Source organism: Ursus americanus, chromosome 4 (assembly GCF_024610735.1).
Source record: "Ursus americanus isolate L20-20 chromosome 4, mUrsAme1.1.p, whole genome shotgun sequence".
Lineage (NCBI taxonomy): Eukaryota > Metazoa > Chordata > Mammalia > Carnivora > Ursidae > Ursus > Ursus americanus.
This window is the reverse complement of record NC_142130.1, coordinates 66,660,050-66,679,732: the sequence shown is the minus strand read 5'-3', so window position 1 is coordinate 66,679,732 and position 19,683 is coordinate 66,660,050. Positions and strand designations below refer to the sequence as shown.

Here is a 19,683-nt window from a genome sequence, read left to right as displayed (position 1 = left end):
ATCAGGAACATGACAAGGATGCCCACTCTCGCCATTATTATTCAACATAGTACTAGAAGTCCTTGCAACAGCAATCAGACAACAAAAAGGGATAAAAGGTATCCAAATCAGCAAAGAAGTCAAACTGTCTCTCTTCACGGATGACATGATACTCTATATGGAAAACCCCAAAAAATCCATCCTCAAACTATTAGAAGTTATAGAGCAATTCAGTAATGTGGCAGGATACAAAATCAATGCTCAGAAATCAGTTGCATTTCTATACACGAACAATGAGACTGAAGAAAGAGAAATTAGGGAATCCATTCCATTTACAATAGCACCAAAAATCATGTTATCTCGGAATTAATTTAACCAGAGATGTAAAAGATCTATATTCTAGAAACTACAAATCACTCTTGAAAGACATTGAAGAAGACACAAAAAGATGGAAAAACATTCCATGCTCATGGATCAGAAGGATTAATATAGTTAAAATGTCTATGCTACCCAGAGAAATCTACACTTTCAATGCCATCCTGATCAAAATACCAATGACATTTTTCAAAGAACTGGAACCAACAGCCCTTAAATTTGTGTGGAACCAGAAAAGGCCCTGAATCGCCAAGGAACTGTTGAAAAGGAAAAACAAAGCTGGGGGCATTACGTTACCGGATTTCAATCTGTACTACAAAGCTGTGATCACAAAGACAGCATGATACTGGCACAAAAACAGACACATAGACCAATGGAACAGAATAGAGAACCCAGAAATGGACCCTTGGCTCTTTGGGCAACTATTCTTCGACAAAGCAGGAAAAAACATCCAGTGGAAAAAAGGCAGTCTCTTCAATAAATGGTGCTGGGAAAATTGGACAGCTGCATGAAAAAGAATGAAACTTGACCACTCTCTCACACCATACACAAAGATAAACTCCAAATGGACCAAAGACCTCGATGTGAGACAGGAATCCATAAAAATCCTAGAGGAGAACATAGGCAGCAACCTCTACGACATCGGCCATAGCAACTTTTTTCATGACACATCTCCAAATACAAGAGAAACAAAAGATAAAATGAACTTGTGGGACTTCATCAAGATAAAAAGCTTCTGCACAGCCAAGGAAACAGTCAAAAAAACTAAAAGGCAGCCCACGGAATGGGAGAAGATATTTGCAAATGACACTACAGATAAAAGACTGGTATCCAAGATCTACAAAGAACTTCTCAAACTCAATACACGTGAAACAAATAATCAAATCAATAAATAGGCAGAAGATATGAACAGACACTTTTTCAATGAAGACACACAAATGGCTAACAGACACATGAAAAAATGTTCAAAAATCATTAGCCATCAGAGAAATTCAAATCAAAACCATGTTGAGATACCACCTTACGCCAGTTAAAATGGCAAAAATTGACAAGGCAAGAAACAACAACTGTTGGAGAGGATGTGGAGAAAGGGGATCCCTATTACATTGTTGGTAGGAATGCAAGTTGGTACAGCTACTCTGGAAAACAGTGTGTAGGTCCCTTAAAAAGTTAAAAATTGAGCTACCCTATGATCCAGCCATTGCACTACTGGGTGTTTACCCCAAAGATACAGACATAGTGAAAAGAAGGGCCATATGCACCCCAATGTTCATAGCAGCATTGTCCACAATAGGTAAATTGTGGAAGGAGCCGAGATGCCCTTCAACAGATGACTGGATAAAGAAGATGTGGTCCATATATACACTGGAATATTACTCAGCCATCAGAAAGAATGATTTCTCAACATTTGCTGCAACATGGATGGGACTGGAAGAGATAATGCTAAGCGAAATAAGTCAAGCAGAGAAAGACGATTATCACATGGTCTTACCCATTTATGGAACATAAGTAGGAAGATTGGTAGGAGAAGAAAGGGAAGAAGAAGGGGGGGGCATAAACAGATGGGGGAATGATCCATGGGAGACTATGGACTCTGGAAAACAAACTGAGGGCTTCAGAGGGGAGGGGTCGGGGAATGGGATAGGCTGGTGATGGGTATTAAGGAGGGCATGTATTGCATGGTGCACTGGGTGTTTTACACAAGTAATGAATCATGGAATTTTATATCAAAAACTAAGGATGTACTGTATGGTGACTAACATAATATAATAAAAAATATTATTAAATAAAAGAAATAAAGATTAGAGAATGCACTTTTCGTGTAGCAGGAGTCACAGAAGACATTTTTAAAAACTGTGTAATCTGAAACAATGATATTTTACAAGATAACACTGGCAGTGTTGTAGGCTGTATTGGAGAAGAGAGAAACTGAAAGACAATGTGGCTAATAATAGGCGGATGACAATGCAATAGTCAGATCAAATTGTAGAGACATTTTAAGGAGTGCCAGTAGAAGCTGAAAGAGAAAAATGCAGATTTGGCAATCTACACAGGGATAGTATAGCTAAAGTCATAAACATAAACAAGCATAATAAACATAAAACCACCAAGGAAGTAGGTATAAAGAAAATATACCCTTTGTCAGAGTCTTAGGATAGGATAAGAAGAAAAAAAATCAAGAAGAGGGTCTATAATGTCAAATATCGAGAGTGAGAAGCAGAGTAACATATATATTTTTGAACAGTATTCTGCATAAGCTTCTTCATAAATATGCCGTATTACTTGAATGAACATTTTGAATTGATTTTAGACTTACTTTTTAAAAAAACTGTATTATTGTAAATGGAAAAATCATTAATTATAAAATAAATATAAAACTAATACCCAATAGGAGAATATTATATATCACTGAAAACTAACTTTTAGACAACCAGTGGTTTAATACATGATATTTCAGGAAATACAGGACTAAGAAAAGCCACTCTCTCTATATATAGTGAAGACTTAAAGGAGTTGCGTTTTGAGGAAAAGAATTAGCTTCAAAAGACAATTGACAGCTTGCGAGCAGACTGAATGTATCCACTTGTCCTTGAAGTCAACTGCAGAATAGAGGATGAAGGATGTAACTATGAGTGACAAGAACTAAGTGTGTCCTGACGCCTAAGTGGGAATTTGGGTATTTACATTAGAACATCTGATAGATGGTAACTTTCACCTTTCAAATATGTTGCAGAATTTTGCATTCCATACAGTTATAGCCTAATAACATTATTTTCTCTCTCCACCGGGAGATGTTTCTTCCTAAGAAGACTAAGAAATAAAAGGATGTTCCAATAGAGGACTAAACAGGTAAACATAGGGCCAAGCAATAGTTCTAGATTTGACATGACTGTATTGAAAGACAATGGTTTTCTCTATTTAATGTTAGAGGATGCAATTAGAGTAAAAGAAAAATTTTTTAAAAAACACCTTTTTTTCTCTTTTTAAATCCAAGTTGCTTTTTGCAGGAAAATAACCTCTCTTTTCATAGCTGTTTGTAATGTTGAAGGGAGAAGGGATCTTTTATGGCAAAGGATATGCTGGAATGTACATGTCCTTCCAAATGTTAAAAACTTATTTAGATTTGCAAAGAAATTGTCTTTATACAATGAAAACCTCTCAGGAAGTCCAACTGCTTATTTGTTTGTTCTTTCAAGCGAAACAAATCATCATTAAAAAGGTTCAGCTTCAAATTAAGACCTTCTAGAAGCTTAGAGGGACTTGCTCACAAAAGTTCAAATCCCTCAGAAAATGGCTCATTGCTGCCTCAGAGAAAGAGAAAAATAGCTACTGATGAGATTCAAATCATTCTCTATCTTCTCTTTCATTAATTTTAAACATAATTCATAGGCCATTATGCTCTGGAAATCAAAATAATTATTCCTTATTGTAGCCTACCATTTTTCATCATTATGCACACACAATGTCCAATTTCACCCCACTCATTCAAAATGGCGCTTAAAGCAGGCAAAAAAGATTAACTCCAATACTTACATTTGGCTTTAATTCATAGCTTTCTGAAGAGCTTTACTAGTCTAAATATGTATTTACACAATAGAATATGATGAGTCATTTCTAAAATGTAAACATACCAGTTTAAAAAATTGCTTAAATATGTATTTCTGCCTGAGCTTCTCTCAGGATATTCCTATGAGATTCACAGCAATAACTCCCTAATATTTGCATCACACCACTTCTCAGTACATTACACATAATTAAAAAAGTGTGGGCAAGGGGTAGAGGGACCCCTCAGAGTAGTCAAAATATTGTAGTCCTTCATCTTTCTTGATGTTGGATAGCCATAGGGGCCCTGTTCCTCATTTCAGCTGGGATCACCTTCAATCTATTCTGACTAAGCTTTTTAGCAAGTTGTTGTTAAAATTTCTAGTAATCAAATACATGGGAAGATGTTTCAGAGAATAATAGTGTTCACTTTCTATAGAGAAACATCTAGCTCAGCACATTGGCTTTCGTTCTTGGCTCGATATACATTTCACTGCACCATCAGGGTACTCTGTACTTTTCAACAGTCTGCAGCACATTAAAAAATACTCCAAATCTTATTTTTTATTGCTAGTGGGGGTGCTCATGTGGGGGCCAGGGTCAATGTCATCTTATGTCTGAGGTTTGTATCTCTGCCTTAACATGCCACTGCCACTGCCAGTTCCAATTTTGGTCCAAGATGAAGCAGAAGTGAATTAGGATGGTGGGGTCCATCGGTGTGGACATAGAAAGAAAGGAAGCAGAGTAATAAGACTTATCTGGTTTTTAATCTCCATGTTATTAATGATACCCATTTCTACCATAGGGTAGTCTAATCTGAACATTGCTCCAAGCAAACTATTTTGTAAGTGCCACATGCTGTATCTCTGTCTTGAGTGTTCTCTGGAATGTTCTATAGATATCTATTTGACTTATTTGAAGTTGGAAGACTCCTCAGTTCCCATTCTCTCTCCTCTCTCCCCACCCCCAACACCTTATAAAGTAACATCAGATACAGGCTGATTTTTTCTGGGAAACAGATTTTGAGATGCAGAACTTTAATGGAGTAATTTTATTGGAGAATATAATCTACATAAGTAGCCATTGAAGAGAGAATAAATCAAGACTGGACAGAAGGAGAATTTGAACTGACAGACAATCATAACAAAGGCCTCAGTAAGTCTCATGGAAGCTTTGGAGCTGGGATGTCCCCTCAGGTCTGTCTGGTGTTGGGGAAGGGAAGGATCAATGAATGCCTTGAGTAAGAGCCTGAGGATTCAGTGTTTAGAGTTCTACAATCATCAGAGCTGCTTGGTATCAGATATCAATTTTGCTCATGAGTTATATCAGAAAATATTTTTGCAGAAACATTTATGTGATGCTTCTAGGACTTTCAGCCCCTTCCTCCTTATCAGGAAGGTGATGGAATTTGTTCTAAAAAATGTTTATTGAAGGCTTATGAACCAAACGTATGGTATAAATATCATTTCAATCCTGAAAGCCAGACATTATATTTTTCCTATTTTATAGATGAGGAAATTGATTCTCAGTGGGATCAAGTGAACTGCCAAGGTTCACACAGTTAGCAGACTTGCATGTAAACCTATGTTTTCCTGCTCAATGTTTTCATTGTACTCTTACAGACTTTGGGTAAAGAATTTGAATGGAAGGCAGGTGCAAAGTCTAGAACTGATCTGATTATGAAACAAGAATCAACAATCAAGGCAAAGGATCAAATGTATATTAGGGATCTCTCGAGAATCAGAGCCAATAGGAGAAAGAGAGAGAGAGAGAGAAAGATATTAAGCAATGCTGAAGGCTGAGAAGTCCCACAGTTTGCAAACTAGAGGCCCAGGAAAGGCAGTGATATAATTTATTATGAGTCTGAAGATCTGAGAACCAGGAAGGCTGATACTGTAAATCCCAGTCTGAGGGTGGGAGAAGATGAGATGAGATGTTCCAGCTCAGGTACTAAGGTTGGAAAAAAAGGGATGAATTCCTCCTTCCTCTGCCTTTTGCCTATCTAGGCCTTCAATAGATTGGATAATGCCTACCCACCCTGGGGAAGGCAATCTACTCATTCTTCTGGTTCAAATACTAATCTCATCCAGAAACACCCTCATAGACACACCCAGAAATAATGTTTAATCTGGGCACCCCATGGCCAGTCAAGTTGACACATAAAATTAATCATCACAAGTGGTAAAGCCATATTCATATTTGGAAATATCCATTTTTTTTCAAGCCCTTAGATACTGTGGTAATTGATGGTAACCCCTTGAAAATTTAATGTGCTTTAAGAAGATTAAAACATTTTATGATATCAAGGACAATAATGCCAACCAAGAAAAATCAAGTACCTCATATATTCCAGTCCTGTGTCAATGACACATTATTTTACAACATGAATACCATTATTATTATTCCTATATTTTAGGGTGGGAAATTTAGAGAAGTTAAATAACTTTCCTAAGGCCGTATTACTAGTAAGTGACAGGTCTAGAATTAAAATCCAAACTATCTTACTCTAAAATCTGAGCTCTGAGCCACTATTCTACATAGTTTCTCAATGACCTTTCCGAAATGTAGAAATGTCAAAATGTAAATTGCTCGCATATTGGTTTATCAGTTGGCTTCTTCTGGGATCACTGTAATTTTGGAAGCAATGCCTACTCTTCCTTCCTGTGCTGAATGGTTCTTTTTTCACCTTGCTTAAGTTGGGAATGCCATTTCTTAGAAACCCTTCTCTGGACCAGGTCAGAGTTGGCCAAAACAGAAACTTGTATGAAATTTGGGACATGAAGGTTAAGCAGCAGCCACTCTTCTCTGGAGATTGTCATAGCTAGTTGTGGTGACAGATAGTCACAGAGGTATTGGCAGGTTCCAGCTTGTCCTCTCTCAACTCTACTTTGAGTCTAGCTCTTCTTCCTGACTGTTGATCCTGATGACCAACAGCAACTCCAGTATTGTCATTAGTTTCTTATATGGGTATTCAGAAAAGCAAGAGCTTCCCATAGACTTCTCTATTAGGTACCTTTTCAAGGGCTTGTTTCAGTAGCTGGATGTGCTTAGCCTCTCAGAACTACCTAATTCTTTTGATCCTCCAACTTTATCTTTTGGGTCTTCACTACCCAAGTATATTCCCCATATTTGTGTGAAGTCTAACTCTTGCTTCCCTTGTTAAACGTGGAGTGATACAGAAACTAGTATCTGAGAATAGGTGCTAACACAACAAAAACCAAAACCATGAGACTTTGGGGGCAAGGAGACTCAAAAAAATTTTTTTAAAGGTTTATTTATTTATTTATTTGAGAGAGGCGGGGAGGGGCAGCGGGAGCGAATCTTCAAGAGGACTTCCTCACTGAGCCTAGAGCCTGACATGGGGCTCAATTCCATGACCCATGAGATCATGACCTGAGCCAAAATCAAGAGTCGGATGCTCCACTTACTGAGCCACCCGGACATCCAGAAACTCAAAAATATTTATAGAGAACTCGCAAAGTTTTTAAGAGACTTTTATTGGAAAACATACCATGTAGTCTGACCCAAAAGGACAGTTTAAACTGAAAAAAGAGCTGTGGCCTCCAAATTTCTACAGGCAGGAAGCAGGCTGAGAGAACTTCTCAGATTAAAACATGGACTTTTTTCTTCTTCTTTTTTTCAATGGAAAAGGAAAGGTATCTCAGAGGGAGGTACCGAGTCTCCAGAGAGTGAAGGAAGCTGAGAATAATGGATTAGGGAGGGAACCATTGCCAGAAAGCAAAACTGGGGACTCATCAAGAAACGTTCGCTGCTCCTCGTGAAATTGGGAGATCTGAAAACATGTTCTTAGTCTCTTTTACTTTATTTGTTTCTTATTTCTCTTTTCTTTCCTCTCCTTTTCGTTTTTTCCCTTCTGTACCCATTCTCACCTCTTTTTTCTCTGCTTGTTCATTCCTTCATTCTTTCATTTGCCTGGTTATAGTTTTGAAATTGCTATGAACTCAGAACTATGATTTCCATTCTTCTCCTTTGTGAAGTGTCTATTACAGTTGTTTCGTCCCTGTCTCACCACTGAATGTTGGTTATGCAAGGGTCAGATAACTTGTATTTTTCAGTTCAAAGGTTTTTAGGTTAAAAGGAGTTGTATCTGATAAGCCTCAACCATATTTGGACCTAATTTAAATGATGAAATCTTGTACTTTGAGTCACCTACTGCCATGACTGAATAAAATTTTGGAGATCTTATTTGTAGATGAGTGCATTTTTCATATATGAGGAATCTGAATTTTGTCTAGGAAAAAAATTCCTCACAAGCCTACACATGCCATTCCTCTCATCAAGAAGGGGAATCTATTACCCTCTTCTTGAATCTGGGCTGGATTTGTGACCTTCAATTATTAGAATGCAGAAGAAATAATGCTGTGTCAGTTTTGGACCTATCCCTTAATGGGCCTGGCAGTTTCTACTTTACTTTCTTGGAGCCCTGAACCTCTGTTTAAGACATCTTATTACTCTGCCGGAAAGGTAGGCTCAGCACTCCTAAGCCAATTGCCCCTGCAAATATGGGAATGGGGTCATCTTGGAGATTCTAATTTCAGCAAAACCCCTGGGCAGAATGAAGCTTCATGAGTGGCCCAAATCAGGTGGAGCAGAAAAACAGCCTAGGTGATTCCAGTCAATCCACAGAATTGTGAGAGATAATAAATTGTTACTGCTTTGAGCCATCAACTTTGGGGGAATTTGTTATGTGGTCATTGATAACTGAAAGGCTGATAAAAAATGAATGAATGAAAGCATGAAGGCGTCAGTGACTGATTAGAACAAAGGCCTCTGTAAATGGAAGCAGATTATATTACCTAGGATATCACTGGGTGTGTTATCACAAAGGTGTGTTACCCTTTCCTCCCACTTAGTACCTTTTGTGAAGCTTTGCACCTGTGATTGCCTATGGACACCAAAGTACTATAGAAAGGTTCTGAATCCTTGTATGTGTTGAGATAAAAGTGAGGGGGGAAAAAGGTTCTGTTGACTTGTCTCCAAAAACTTAGATCAGGACAGCTTTCTTCTCTTCTGCCCCCTTTCAAGGCAATATCATGCCCATGACTAAAAACACTAAAACAAATAAACAAAAACCACAAAAACAGCAGAATAAAGCCTTATTTCTACCAAATGTGGAATTTATTTAAAAAATGAGATAAGGAAACCTTTCCTCAATAAAGACATGAAGAGTAAAACTTTTATATTGTGGGAGAAAAGTAATTATAAGACAATAGCTAAAACAAATTCAGGACATAATATACTAAAAAATTCAAAATGTCATTGAAGGACTTCATATCAGCATCCTGGGAATAAAGACAACGCAGGGAAGAGAGACAAAGTGATAGTTTACTTCAAAATAGAAGATCGTTTGTAGTTTGGCTGAGGATTTTGCATTTGAAACTGGTTGTTCAGCGTCTTAGTACTTTAGTGACTAGAGTACGTAAATGATAGAGATAAGGAAATCCTTAGGAGGGAAATAGATAGACTTTATAGATACTACTAAAAAAGCAATAATGAGGAATGATTTAACAAAATTCAAAGGTTTCAGATCATTTGAGAGCGTGAAACAGCAGATGGTAAATATAGTTCAATTCAGATAAACATTAAAAAAAAAAAAAGACGCACAGCAATAGAGAACTACAAAAGAAGGCTGTGGAAACACATTTCAACGGACTAATCACCCAGTACGCCAACTAGAAAATATGCAAAGAAATGGTCTTCTAAGATGAAGGCCAGAATAAAAAAGTGCTTCAGGTTTTTAGTCTTAACTGTTGAGGGAGAGGTGGGGAAGTGGGGATGAGAAAAAATACTTAGAAGTGGGAAAACATAAAGATATCTATGAAACATGAGATTCTTAGTCACAAACTCCAGAGGATTTAATTTCCTCTATGGAAATAAAAAAGCATTTTAGTATGTGTGTTAACTTATTTTATAGGGTATATTTTAGTACCTTATATGAGAGATTGTCTAAAAATAGCCAGGAGAGCTTTTTTCCAAGTGGAAATGGATTATATAGTCTGTAAACTACCAGTTGTTTACACTGATGGTCTTGGTGACAGAGGAGGGTCCATACACATTCATATAGTCAAATAGGCTGGAACATTTCAAGGCATCTGTTTCCACATGGTTTCTGTATTTAGATAGGCACTTCTCACAGAGGAAGCTAAGTAGAACTTTAAAGCCTTCACTCCCACTCTGTTAATAACGAAAATCTCTCATTAGTCTCTTCTCCTAGGTTCCACACTTTACTCAGGGACAACAGAGTTGGTCTTTCTAGCTGTAGCATTTTCAGTATGTTATTAACTTGGCAATTCCATTTTTTTTTTCTTTTTACCATCAGCAAATAGTTTGGAACAAAATGAGACAGGCTTATGTAATCTTGTCTTTCTTTAGAGACAATTTTGACACTAACAGTTATGTTAGTGATGCATTTTTGAATTAACCTGTGATGTCATAGTGCTTTTGTATGTGATGATTTTGGAATGAAATTTAAATTACTCTATAAGGAATATCTAGAACCAAGACACAGAGGAGGAAGATAGATAACGCTATGTCTTGAGGATATGGAAGATTTTAAAGTAGGAAAACACTGAAGGGATGTCTACAGGAATATCTCTCTAGATATTAAAAAATATAGTAGTTAACAAAATGTTACAGAAATTTAAAATTGACTCCGTCTAAAGTCCAGAAATATTAAAGTCGATGGTCTTTAAAGAACTTTTCTAAACTGATTCTTCTTTATTTTTTTATTTCTTTCGATGAGAGTTTAATTGCCATTAGAATTATTTTCAAGTTAGAAAGATAAGAAGATTGACTTTTTTTCTCACTATGTAAATGCTTTAATGGTGGCGTCTGTATCGGATGTGGCATCAAGACGGAAAAAGAGCAAGTGCATACAGAGACGTGGCCATCAGCGAACAGGTGGTGAGCGAATGAAGAGTTCACACAGCTAACACACGCTTTACTGGGTATCAGCTCTAGGCCACCTCTTCCTCTGCCTCTTCCTCAGACTTGCCCTCCTCCTAGGCCCTGGCGTCCTGGTTCTGCTGGTCGGACACCAGGTCATTCATGTTGCCTGGGCCTCGGTGAACTCCATCTGGTTCACGCACTCGCGCGTGTACCAGTGCCGGAAAGCCTTGCACCTGAACGTGGCTGTGAACTACTCTGAGATACGCTTGAACAGCTCCTGGTTGGCCGTGCTATTGCTCCTGAGGTGGCAGACATTTTTAACCCCCGGGGTGGTATGTCGCAGACAGCCGTCCTCACGTTTTTGGGGATCCACTTGACGAAGTAGCTGCTGTTCTTGTCTTGGACGTTCAGCATCTGCGCATCCACCTCTTTCGTGGACACGCGGCTGCTAAACGCTGCAGCCACGGTCAGGTAGCGGCGGTGGTGGGGGTCACAGGCAGCCATCGTGCTCTTGGCATCGAACATCTGCTGGGTGAGCTCTGGCACCTTCAGGGCCGGGGACTGTTGGCTGCCTCCGCTGGTCAATAGGGCGAAGCCGGCCATGAAGAAGTGCAGGCAGGAGAAGAGGACCATAATTTAACAGCTAGCTTGTACAGGTCAGCGTTGAGCTGCCCAGGCAAGTGCTGGCAGGTGTGACCCCACTCATGGTGGCTGACATCAGGTGGTTGAGGTCCCCATAGGTGGGCGTGGTCAGTTTTAGGGTTGCAAAGCAGATGTCATAGAGGGCCTCATTATCAATGCAATAGGTTTCGTCTGTATTTTCTACGAGCTGGTGGACCAAGAGGGTGGCATCATAGGGCTCCACCACTGTGTCCGATACCCTGGGCGAGGGCGCCATACTGAATGTGTTCACGATCCGGTCTGGGCACTCCTCCCGGATCTTGCTGATGAGAAGAGTACTCATTCCAGGCTCAGTCCCCCTACTCAGGGAGTGGGTCAGCTGGAAGCCCTGCAGGCAGTCAAAGCTATCAGCTTCCTTCCTCACAACACCCAGCCCCAAGTCGACCAGCTCTTCACCTTCCGTGTAGTGCCCCATGGCCCACCTGTTCCCAGCACAACTCTGACCGAAAACGAAGTTGTCTGACCTGAAGATTTGCCCAAAGGGTCCCAAATGCGCGGAGTCATAGCGCCCAGCTCCAGGTCCACAAGCACAGCGTAGGGCACGTACTTGCCACCGGTGACCTCCTTGTAGTACTCGTTGATCCGCTCCAGCTTCGGGTTGCTGTCGCTGTGGTAAGTGCTGGTGGGGTGGATGCCACGCTCCTCGCTGATCACCCTCCGAATTTGGCGCGGATCTGGTTGCTGCACTGGCTCGCCTGGAGGGGCAAGATCTCCCTCAGGGCGACAGGCGCAGGGATTCTGGCGGAAGCACCACGCAAGAGCCCAGGGGCCGGCGCGAGGAATGCTAGGAGTGACTTTGTAAACTTCAGAAGGAACTTCCCTGCTATGACTGACTGTATTTCCTAATAGGAGGAACTGTAAGTTTTCACAATAAAAGCATTAAGTTTTTAGTATACTTTGATTCTGAGCTTTATGCCTCATCCGTCTGCCACACAGACGTATTCTAGTCGGCATCCTGGTAATAGCTAGCTTGCACACTATGTGCAGGTTAAAACTTATTACTTATTAAATCAACTTATTACTTATAACAGGGAAACTGACACAGTATAGATATGTTTTAATATTTATTCTTGTCTAATAAAAAATAGAAATGGTCAATAACAAGAAATCTAATTTTAGGAACTTTAAAATATATTTGGGATTACTAACCAGAGAATTTCCCTTTTCTTCAGTTGGTTGTGCATATTGGCACAAATAACCCTTCCTTGCTTTCCCCCCTAAAAAGACTGTGACCATGATTTCACTAAAGGCAGGATTCCCACCATCCATTTTTTTTTATCCTCTGTGCCCAAAACAGGGTTTGTAGATGGTAGACCAGCAAATATTTGTAGAAATACATAAACTGTAATTTAGTACTTCCCTGTGGTTTTAAATAATATTGCAAAGGCAAAAATAATTGAATAAAAATTGAAATGACTAAATATTTTAATTCGTTTAAAGTTATATGTATATTCCACTCTTGTGAGAGCTAACGGAGGGTCACAGAAAAAATCAGAAGATGCTAGGCAGCTACATTTTTGAAAAGATCAAGTGCCACTGAATTCGTAGAGTAACAGAAAGTTATATTTAGAAGGAGACTTAAAATATGACAGTTCATGACATGGTATTTATTAAGGAACACACTTCACATATGGGAGTTGACTTTTTGCTCTAGCCTGCCTTGCCTTACACCTCCTCTATATAGAACAAACAAAAATGCTTTTGTACATGACGCCGTGGCAGGGTTTCTCAATTCGATTCTCTGATGAAGTTGTAAAAAGGCTGTAAGTAGTTATCCACTGCATAAGTTGCCATTTCAATATTGATATAAGCCAAATATAAAATTGGCATCAACAGTGCATTATGTTACTGAAAACTTTTGATTTTTTGTTTGTGTGTTTGTTTCTTCTTTGAACATACCCCTAGTAATCATCCAATACTTTCCTCATGGACCACCATCCTCATGCTCCCGTTAGCTGGTAGTAGAAATAGAGTCAAAAAAACATTTCTCCCATTCTTCCATTTTAGATTTGCTGCTGGGCATGTGGTCGCTCAGTTAGAGACCATGTTTCTCAGATTCCCTCACAGCTAGATGTGGTCCTTTCGCTACATTTTCACTAATGGAATGCTACTAGAAGTGAAAGTGACACTTCTAGCTATAGGTCTTAAAGTACTGGGTATGTGAATTCTTTATAATTTCGCCTTCCCATGATCTGCAGCAGGGTCACTTTTGGGATTCCAATAAGAGAAAATTACATTTGTATTTTTAAACCTCTGTTTTATGGAGTATCTTAATTAGAGCAACTTTGGCATCCCCCTAATACAGTTGGGCCCACCAATAGTTTTGGCCCACCTTAGTCCCAAATGAAACCAAACTATAACATTATTTTAGATGCTGGCACTTTCCTTTGAAAACAAACCTCAGAACATTTAATTTTACCTACTGAAAGGTGAATCATATTAGAGATAATATATTCATTTAGGTAGGAGTCATATAAAAACAATATCCCAGTTTGTAGTGACTGTTGGGTAAAATATCAGGCCAAGTTGGAGTGAAAATATTTAGGACACTGAACAATCATCAGGTGCTGCGTACAAGCAAATTCCATTTTATAGGATACTGGGAATTCCAGCTTTCCACAGTGCTGCTCTCTAACAGTGATACTAAAAGATAAAAGCCAAAAGGAGTCTTGGTGTTTTTCATGATCTTCGCTGATTTACCCGAGACGCTCTAAATGACCGCCAGTCTTCAACATCTTGACGTTGTCTGTCAATTCCACTTCGCCCTGGGCAGCTGTATGGATTATCTCTTCCCTGACTTGAAGTGGGCTGGTAAATAGTCCATTTAATGATGTATGCATTTATTCAACAGACGTGTGTTAAGTGAATGAATGAACAAGTATTTCTTGAGAGTTTACCGTGAGTCAGGCACGAGTCTATTACCCAGAGATTCAATGATGAGCGAAAGAGGCAAAGCTGCATCCCTCATAGAGTTTGCATTTTAACTGGCAGAGACAGAAAATATGTAAGTAAAGGAATACACAAAAACATTCAGATATTGATAAATACTGTGAAGGAGATAAAAGCAGGGTACTGTAATAGGGAGTGACTTAGGAGGAGGATTCTTTAGAGAGGGTGCCCCCAAATTCCTCTCTGCAAAGGTCCTATGAGGCTGAGCTCTAGATGGTAAGTAGAGGCAGGCATTGGAGAAATGGGTGAAAAGCGTAGGCAGGGAGAACGATAGTTGCTAATTCTTTAGAGGAGGGGTCCGCATTCAGTTTTGATGATATGTATACGGCACTTCTAGTACTATAGTAGTATATGTAATAGTAAACAGCATACGGATGATATAAAGGTGCAGATCAAAAGAGTCAATAGTTCTACAGAGAGCCTAAATTAAATATACAGAACTTTATCTTCGTTTTGCTTAGTATTGGATGTTGTGTGAATCAGGTAGGTGGATTTTATAACTGCTGGCAAAGGGTTATCATCTAAAATAGATTTAAACAAGGGTTCTTATTCAGCATAATAGTTTATTTTATTTTCTTTATATTATTTTTCATGCAAAATTCGGTTGTTATGAAGTATTTTGTGAGGTTTGACAGGTACATTTAGGATGTAACTGCCTTTAACTAAGTACAATTAAAATAGATAAATAAAAAAATTTAAAAGATATATTTTTTTATTTGAGAGAGAGAGAGCAGGGGGAGGGACAGACAGAGAGGGAGAGAAACAGACTCACAGCTGAGCAGGCAGCCTGAGGCACATCTGGATCCCAGGACCCCGGGATCATGACCTGAGCCGAAATCAAGAGTTGGCAGCTTAACTGACTGAGCCACCAGGTGACTAATAAATAAAAAAAATTTAATAAAATCTCATTAACTGTTGTAACTTTATTTTTAATTGCATGTACCAAAAAAAAAAAAAAAGGCTGGAATGACTGCATAATAAAATTGGAGAGGTCTGAATTTAGATAAAAAAAATCTAATAGATATAGTTAAGTAACAGAAAGTAATTGAGCAAAAGGAAGAAACTCAGAGGTCCCTCTTGATCAATGCATTTTAGAAATTGTTGAAAAGTACTGGAAGTACACAAACTATTTTTCTGTAAAAATCTCCAAAAATCTGAACTTTAACACTTCTAAGCATATACCTATTAAAATATCACAAGAAATGCAATCAGTATCTTTTAGAAACTAGTAAGGACAATTTCACTGTGGAGTAGAGTATCTGCGACCTAGAAAACAATATAAGGATTTTTTTTTTAAAGGACTGTCAACAGTTCTTTTAATAAGTTCAGGTAAATTGGAAATCAAGTATGCAATATGGCTCTTACTTTACCTCTATATCCTGCCTGCAATGCATGAAAAAATCAAAATAATATTTGCCATAATACAACATGAGCCAATCTACAAAATTTAATGTCCCAAAGAAGATTCAGCATCCTGAACAAGAATAGAATGAAGAAAAAGTTACTCTAATTATGAAACTTATGACCATTAAGTTATTTATGTTGTATATATTTGCTGCATCTTTTTGTAAACCTTTAAATAAGCAATCTAAGAAAATAATTTTCTGGGAAATGACTGAGATAACCACAGATAAGAAATTAAAACGAATTATTTGGCAGCTACTGTATAGTAATATTAGATTTAATTCTAGTATTGAAATTGCCTGTGTATTGTAAGCAGTTAGAAAGCACTTTCTCAAATGAACAACATCTATTTCCAAAAGTGCAGTTATGGATAATATGCATAGTTACAAATCACCATGGAGTTCCTTCAAGAATCAATCCAAGGGGAAGTATTCAGACAAACAGGTAACTTTTAATAAGTCAAGTTCCAACTGTGTACTTCAAGACAATCATAAGAGATAAACATAAAGAGCCAGGCATAATACAAAATAAGTAAGTCCTATAAAACTGGAATTCTGCAGAGCTCTAAATCCCCAGGAATCCATAGGATGTCTGCAAATGCATGTAGAGGGCAAGACTTTCAGAGCTAATATAAAAGCTGACTCATTATCTTACTGTAATTTAGTATTTCCACCTACACGAATTCTAAATAGAGGGTAGCTAGAATAGCTGCATGAATCTAAACTTCTTTTCCATCAAAAGTTCATTACAAACGCCCTTGGCTCTGTTCTCATCCCTTCATCCTTGCACATCTCTCCTGCATGACTTCAAAGAGAACTCTCCACACAGGAGATAGAAAAGGGAAGCTAGGGGATGAGAACAGGGCCACCTCTGTTAAGAGAGAGGCTTAATTAAGTACATATTTGAAGAGTGCCTTTGACATGAAAAAGCAGTAAGAAAATTCAGTACTATTAACACTGAACAAGAAGTGCTTGGTCCTGGGAGCAAAGTCTTATAGAGATTAAGAATAAAGTTTATATTCTCCTCCTCCAGGCAAGCATTTTTCAATGGGGCTCTTTATTGATCTGTCATCCTAAGAGAGTCTGTAAATCTAGCATCTGCATATCGATTCCTGGTTTCTATGGAGGAAGAGGAAGCAGAGAGTAAAAGATACATCTTTCTTAAATCTGAATAAAACTACAGAATGCATGCTTCAAATGTGTACTGATTTCTTTACAAAAGGACTTATAATACATGTAAAATTTGGAGAACAATTTGTCTGTATAATAAAGGAAGATCTTTATTTTCGTTTGTTACTTAACAGAAATGTAACTGGTATGTTATTATCAAAATGACCAATATTAACATAACAGCACTTGAAAATTGGAAGCACTGTGATTCCACAGATATAAAATTCTAAAGTGAGATGCCAGATCAAAATGCAAATTATCCAAGAAAAATAACTGGTTAGAAGGCTCTAAAACCGACAATGAAAGGATTGAAAAGAAAGAGGAGTAAGAAGAGAATATTCGTGCAGAGATTTCCTCCAAGAGCTGGTTCTGGATTCTCAGTTCCAGCACACATTCCAAGGTGAGGAGTGGGACTCCTCCTTCCTCTACCTGAAACCTAGAAAGAGGAGCTTCATTGGGAGTTTGGGAGAACTTGGATATGCCACTTAATTTGGGGGACCCTTTGGTCTGCCATCTGACAAATGCCCTGACATTCTTCAGGGCAAGGTTATGGCTCTCTTAGGTGGTGGGGTTGAGAGAAAACAGAGAGGTAGTTTCTGAAATAACTGCATTTTCACCCATGGAAGGGCAAAAAATTCATGAGTTTTTCCTGTAGACCAGATGGAAATGACAAGGGTGGAGCCATCCTGGAGCTCTTTTGAATTCTGTTCAGCTCTATTTCTAGGATAGACAACAAGATTCTAACTGCTAGTCTCTGCATAAAGTAGACACCTGAGGGATTCAAGGTGAGGGACATACAGGGATCTGAAGAAAAGTTATTGAATAAATAGTCACAGGTATTGTAGCCAGAGGAGGCCAGCGTCCAACAAATCCACAGAAGCTTTAAACATCTGCCAGGCCAGGTTCCTGCAATGCCATCTTGTGACGCTACCTGTCCAAGGAGAACTTCCCTTCCTCCTATTTGGCCTCTACTCCTATTAATTTAGGAGTGGTATTTACAGGAACAGGTGAGTACAGGATGAGATGAGTGAGACAGAAAGACTGGTTTCCTGTACCCTCTACTCCTCAAATGGCCAGTTGATAGCCAAGCTCTGGGTGAAGAGAGAAGACAGGGTAAATCAAGGTCAGAGTTTTGGTTATTGGGGACTGAACAGTGTGATTTCTGACATAAGACTGTTATGTTTGTGACATAAACAGACTGTACAAACTATAATTATCTAAAACTAACAAAAGAATCATGAGAACTTCAAATATATCAACCAGTATCAAGTGAAAATTACTCTCAATAGTAAAGAAAAAATAGTGGGATGTAAAGATACAGTTTTGTTTTCAGTTTGCCCCATGAGTCCCCATTAAAAATGGGACATGTCTGCTATTTTGCTATGTAATCAAATTAGTCACCATAGGACACAAACCTATTATTCTTTAAAGTTAAAATATGATTTTAAAACTCAGAGAGAGTAGTAGTTGAAAAAAAACCTCACCAAATCCTTAAGCTTTATCTTAAAATATTATAAGTAAAAAGTTCACCTATTTATAATTGCACCTAAAAGGCCAGTTATTCAATGACAAACCAATAATTAAAGACCAATCATAGTACATACGTAGTAACTATTTTAAAACTTACCTTATTTGTTAAAAACATAGAACTATATGTTAGACAAATTTAAGTTCTGCATTAGAATGGAGACCTGGCAGCCATTATCTAATGGTTCAAGTAGAAGACATGCAATCATTTGGTGGAAGGTTGACTAGATGGCCCATTTGAAAAAGGTTTTCAGGGTTTCTATTTATCTGAGTCTTTAATGCAGACATGAGTAAGTAGACATCTATTCATGGAAACCTAAATATTTACCAGTTCTGCCATGTTGTTTTGGTTGTGAACTTTAAGTCAACTGAAATTTCTCTGCCATCTGTCAAACATCAACATTTTTGTGACTTGAATAGATTTCACTTATTGGAATCAGTTTGGGCAATAGCACTTTGATCCTGTTAATTAGCTGCCTTGTCTCAGTAGAAAACTGAGTTTCTATTGTTTTTTGTTTTAGAGATCAAAGCCTAGGACAAAAGAGGATGTTATTGAAATAGTAGCAAAGAGACAAATAAGGCTGGAGCTGCAAAGAACAGTTTCAGAAAAGTGGTTCTGTGCAATCTTTGGTTAGTAAATAACATCTGTACAAATAGTTACTTATGAAACTTGTATTATTTTGTTTTTTGAAGTTATTTTCAGGATTGACCTAGAGCTTAGAAAAATGCCTGACAAATGAATCAGTTTTGAATCTGTCAGTTTTTATTCGCACTGCCCGGATCAGACCTTCATCTTTCAACCAGATTTTGACAATACCTTCCTTTCCCCTCACTTCCCTTACTTTAATGCTGCTCTCCTTTCATGGACTGTATTGACAGATTTTTTAAAAAAGACTTTATTTATTTATTTTTAGAGAGAGAGCATGAGAGCACAAGTGGGGGGAGGGGCAGAGGCTGAGCAAGAGGGAGAATCCCAAGCAGACTCCCTGCTGAGCATGGAGTCCAACCCGGGGCTCAAACTCACAACTCTGACATCATGACCTGAGTCAAAACCAAGAGTCGATGGCTTCACTAACTGAGCCACCCCAGTGCCCTGACAGATTATTTTTTAGCGAAAATCTGTTAACATTTTTTTGTTCAAAGTAAA

General features: G+C 38.3%; 1 pseudogene; it reads right to left on the bottom strand.

The window, feature by feature from the left end:
- Window positions 1-10,874: 10,874 nt before the first annotated feature.
- Window positions 10,875-11,770, bottom strand: LOC123784284 (tubulin beta-4B chain pseudogene; annotated as a pseudogene).
- Between the last annotated feature and the right edge of the window lie 7,913 nt (window positions 11,771-19,683).